At 41.2% G+C, this 5749-nt stretch overlaps 1 non-coding gene across 1 annotated transcript; it reads right to left on the reverse strand.

The window, feature by feature from the left end:
- Positions 1 to 5191: 5191 nt before the first annotated feature.
- Positions 5192 to 5298, reverse strand: LOC125590827. Its single transcript, XR_007326829.1, has one exon. It is a non-coding gene; the product is annotated as a small nucleolar RNA R71 (small nucleolar RNA).
- Between the last annotated feature and the right edge of the window lie 451 nt (positions 5299 to 5749).

Here is a 5749-nt window from a genome sequence, read left to right on the forward strand (position 1 = left end):
TGTTACTATTTTTTATAGTTTTTTTGATTCATAAAACTATTTATTTCATTAATTAATAAAAAAGAAAAAGGTAAAAGAGAGAAAAAATGGACAAATATCTTTTTATATCAAAAGAACAACCATGCTGTTTTTTGTTCTGTTTTGGCAATTTTTCCTAGTTTTTAAGCGCTTCCCAACAACATCATGTTGGAACATCATGTTGGTAATATGCTGAAATGGATCGGTCCGTGGTTGATTCAGCTTATACTATACTAAACAATGTCGTTTGTATTCGAAAAAACATATCGAGATAATTATGATAATACAATCAAAGACTCGTATAGTTAGAATATCATTTCTCTCCCAGACACGAAAGTCGAGTAAAGTTATAATCCCTCGGTTATTTCCCTGATTTCTTATCTCTTCGGTGAAAGTGATGTGCCGCAGTTCACGGATCAGTACATGGAACCAGCTCAGCATACCGGACAGACTGACCGTGCACTGTACTGGACCGTCCCGCATACGTCCGTATTGAAGCTCAGTCTGGAACCACGACCTAGAGATGGATTTGATCGACCCACTTCACTTCTTTTCCAGCCAATTCAACATTCTAAGACTGATAGTCAAGCCAGATTCAACTTGGGACGAGAAGAATCTGAAGATGTTCACAGATTTTCTCTTATGGCCCTTTTGGTGCGTCCTGCGTGTCCCGAAGACTGTTATGACGTCCTTGCTTCAGTGCCCGACCCATTGATGGATTTTTCTCTTTTATATTTCACTAAGGCATTGAAACTTATCTGTCCAAGACTTGTCTCACGACAGTACACATCTTGGACAAGCGGATCATCCGAAAGTTCAGTCCGTTCGTGTGGAACGTCCGGCGGGTGTGTGGATCATCCCGCGTGTGTCCTTATCCTTCCCACCATAGATCAGCATGACCATTTGAACCTGGACAGTAGCCTAAGGGTTATCTTGACTGGTCTTTATCAGTTTCCGTGCCTTTGACTCTCTTTAATATTTTATAGTCTTTGTTTTCATTTTCTAGGTGTGATTTTCCACAAAAACTATTAAGTCTCTCTTTGACTCATTGTAGTATAAATATGTAATCACAAGCCACGAAATAAAGAGATTGTTTTCCCCTTTGTTTTGAGTTGAAACTCTTTGTTCTTTGTAGAACTTTTCTTTGTTTCTTGGTGAGTCATATCCAAGTAAACATTCCTCAAAATCGTTGGACTTGTGAGTCATATCAAGCAACGACTAGAGACCCTTCTTTTGGTGGACTTGTGATTCATATCAAGCACCAACTGAAGTCGGGAATATCGGAGGCCTTCCGCAACCTTCGTGCGACCCTTCAATCCACCAGTTCTCCTTCTGGAGTTCATATCCAAACCTGATCCACTCGAGTGAGCCGATCTTAGGGTCCTTCAAGTGGTATCAGAGCCACTCGTCTGGTATCTTCTGAATCATTCCATCTTCTCATCTTCCATTTCTTCATAAACACTTCTTCTTCTATCTATCTTGAATCCGGACCCCTCATTACCATCCATTTTATAAAAAAAAAAAGAGATCTACGAAATTAAAAAAAAAAAGTTTCAAGTTTGATTTGTGGATTGGTGGTGGAAGAGAAAGTCTGCTGGCTGAGGAGAAATCCAGCCTTTGAGGTGGTTAAAACGGATTCCAAAACCAAAATCTCTTATCTTTCTATCTTGAGAAAATTCCCTTGTGTTTGCTTCGATTTGCCCATTGGGATTCTTTGATTTGTTCTCTTAGAACATTGAGTAGAAACTTGTGTGTGATCACCAAAAATCTGAGAGAAACACTTGTGTGGGTGAGGATCAAACACTTGAGAGAGTGAGAATTTTTATCTGCTAATCTTTTGCGTTGAGAATTTTCAGGATAAGATGTTTGGCCTTCTCAAGGAGAGTAGCCAAGAGAAATACCAACGACATGCTAATTTTCATTCTTCATCTCAAAACTTGTTGAATGTTTTTGATGAGTTTGTTACTGTGCAGGAAAGGCCAACCCTTAGAAAACCATATAAGGTGCCAGACCGGAGGTACAAAGAGCAGTCCAAGTCGTCCAAAGGTGAAGCTGATCCCAAGAGGCGATTGCTTCAATTTGATGTCCAAGAGTTTTGTGATAACTTTGAGAAGGGAATGATGAAAGCCCTCAAAGACATCAGCAAGAGCCATAAGAAGAGCACATCCATATGTGCACCTGTAGCTGAACCATCGTTGTTCATCAGTGAAAAACCTAAAGGTAAATCTGAAACCCATGTTGAAGAGTTTAAAGATTTTTCAGATTCTTTACCCATCTTTGATGAATCTGATGAAGAGCCAATCGAAAGCTTGATGACTTGTGAGAATAAATGTGATCTTCCTTCTCTTGAACCTGAGTTTGTAACTGATATTGAACAAGCTATTGTAGAACTAACCATTTTGCAACCAGAGCATCCGAGTAGTCTTGTTTTGTCTTCACAGGTTTTTGAGGAAGAGCCACTAGATTTACCACATCAAGGACCACGTCTTGACACTAGGATATCTTTTGACAAAGATCTAGATCCTATCTTTGGAGGAGGACGAACCTGGTCTAGTCTTTGATGAAGGAGCAACAAACATCACATCCATCGCTATGGAGAGCCATCTTTGCTTTGATCTCGGCACAACTCATGCCCCTTTGTCTTTTGAACTTCAAGAGCACTGTGAGCAATCTGATTTTCTTAATTCTCAGCCTGATATGTTTGTTAATATCAGTTCTCTTGATGTGATTCGTTTTGGTCTTGAAAAGGTGAAAGATTTTTGTCTTTCAAAATCTGTTTTTGAAAGCATGATTAATTCTTTTAAAATCTTTAAACCTGATGAACTTCTTGATCAACCACATTTTCAAAAAGACAATGGCATCAATTCTGGAATAATCTTGAGTTTTGATCAGTTCTTAAGTGATATCTTGCATATTTCCATTGTTTTATCCATTCACCCATGTGCATTTTGATCATATAAGACTAGGATTTAGCCATGTTTAGGTTGCATTTTGCATACATGAGTCTTTATCAGGTATTGGAGTACCACATAGAGTTCTCTGAGACATTTGGGTGTATTTGGAGCTCGAAAGAGGTGTAAAGATGATCATTGGACAAGCAGAGCGTTGGGAGCGACTTCCCGGAGCGACACCGTCAAGTCGCTCTGACCTGCCTTATCAGAGCGACCTTACCAGAACGATGCGGAGAAGTCGCTCGCCATTTCATCCCGGTGGAAGCCGAAAACTGACCCGGAGCAACCTATCAGAGCAACCACTCCAGGTCGCTCCCGAAGCCAAGAGCGACTTGGCCAGAGTGACACCCCGAGGTCGCTCGCGTTTCTATTGCGTGACGACAACACAATGGAGCCGGAGCGACCTCTCAGAGCGACCCACTGAGGTCGCTCCCGAAGCCTGGAGCGACCTTACCAGAGCGACGTGGAGAAGTCGCTCGCGTTTTCATCGCTCGGAGACACGAAAACGGGCCCGGAGCGACGTCTCACAGCGACCCCTCCAGGTCGCTCCCGAAGCCTGGAGCGACCTCTCGGAGCGAATACTGGAGGTCGCTGCGCGCCTATTGTTTGTTCGAATTCATGTTTACTCAAGGGCCTTTTGGTCATTTCATTAGGCACGTTTTTTACTTTCTAAACCTATGTTTAAGTATCTTTGGTAAGCCATCAGAGGCTGATTATCTTTGTTCTGAAGAAAACCACCAAAAACCTTGAAAAAGGGGATCTCTTTGATTCATTGATCATATGTTATCTTGTTGATTTCTAATCTATTATCTGTATTTCTCTACATGATTAATCTGAAATCCAATATGGGTTTAAGAGGATTCATGAAGAGTAGTGAGTAATCCACTCTTGAATTCATGGGTTAGGGAGATTAAGGGTGATTAGGCTAGATCTAGGATGTTATAGTGTAGATCCTTCTTATTCCTTGCTAGTAGAGTATTCATAATGCATCTTCTGAGTTGGCCTCTCAAAAGTTGATCTTTAGGCATTTCCCACCCACAAGGTGTTTGATGAAATGCCTGAGACAACTCTCCTAAGCTTTTAACATACTTTACCAAAGACATTTGTTGTTAAAGGTGTTAAGATAGCCAATAGACTTGTTAGTAATGATTGCTTTCATATTATTCAACCAAAGACATTTGATGTTTGAAATATGTTAGTAAATGAACATTCATCTAGACATAGAGTTTGTTTAAGATTGTGTCTAAGCTTAAGGTTGATAGTTTGATTGATCATTTGCCATCCTTAGTTCGAAACTTGATCACCCAAGGTCTAATTCCCATACCCATGAGTTCTCTTTTATCATAACCAAAGAAAGTCACTTCTTTTATTGTTTTATTGTTCTGTTATTGCATTCTATTATTAGTAGTAGTTTAAAACCATCCAAATTATCGGTTGCACTTAGATTAAGCACGTACTTGCATTCTCGGTGCTTTGAAATCCCTTAGAATTGGTTTGACAATCTTTTATACTACATCATTTGTCTTAGGAGCCTTGAAAACTCCTAATATCAAATTGGCGCCGTTGCCAAATTCTGAGTAGATTGAAACATTGAGATTTAGTCACTTGCTTGAGACTAAGTCATTTTAAATTTTGTTTTGTTACTGATTCTTCTTCTTCACCTACCTTTTTCTTTCAGGTGTATGAACTTGAGGAGCAGGGGTCAATCAAACCTAGTTCCAATAGTAGCAGACATCAGAGCTTTAGAGAGAGAGTGTGCTAGAGCTAGAAGAGAAGAAGAGCAACAAGCCCACTTGCAGGAATTGGACATTGATATGGCAGATCCACAACAAGGGGCATAACACCAACCGCGGGCAGCTCGATCCATTGGTACTTATGACCGGCCCAACATTCATGGTCATAGACTGGGAATCCGAGCACCGGCTGTGGCAACCAACAACTTTGAGGTCAAGTCAGGACTCCTCAACGTGATCGAGAACAACAAGTATCATGGCTTGGTTCTAGAGGACCCATATGATCACTTGGACAGGTTCGACAGCTACTGTGGGTTGTCAAAAACCAATGGTGTGTCAGAGGACGCCTTAAAGCTCAAGTTATTCCCTTTCTCTTTGGGGGATAAGGTGCGTTAGTGGGAGAAGTCCCTACCCAGCGACTCTATCACCACTTGGGATGACTGCAAGAAAGCATTCTTGGAGAAGTTCTTCTCTACTTCAAGAACTGCTAAGCTGAGAAATGAGATCTCCAGCTTTCAACAGAAGGGCTTGAAAGGATTCAGTGAAGCCTGGGAGAGATTCAAGGGCTACCAAGCTCAATGCCCTCACCATGGTTTCTCTAAAGAAAGCTTGCTGAGCACATTCTACCGTGGTGCTCTTCCTAAGTACAGAGCCAGACTGGATACAACTAGCAATGGGTTCTTCTTGGGGAGAACTGAGGAAGATGCATAAGAGCTGGTTGACAACATGGTAAAGAGTGATGCAGTCTACAGTGGAGATTACGACAGAGGCAGTAGAACAGATGAAAAGCAGATGAGGAAGGAGTTGAAGGCTCTACAGGATAAGATAGACATCCTCATTGCAGATAAACCATCCAAGAGCAGCTGCACTTTGTTGGTAACCCAAACCAAGAAGCAACACCTGTTGTCCATGAAGTTGAGGGTTTGGAAGGGAAAGAAGAGTTGTGTTTCATCAACAACAATGGTAGCTGGTACAAAAAAGAGCCCAACTTTCAGTACAACAACTACCAACAGAAATCATATTCCAACAACCAGCAGAATGGTTATC

This window comes from Brassica napus, chromosome C7 (genome assembly GCF_020379485.1).
Source record: "Brassica napus cultivar Da-Ae chromosome C7, Da-Ae, whole genome shotgun sequence".
Taxonomy (NCBI): domain Eukaryota; kingdom Viridiplantae; phylum Streptophyta; class Magnoliopsida; order Brassicales; family Brassicaceae; genus Brassica; species Brassica napus.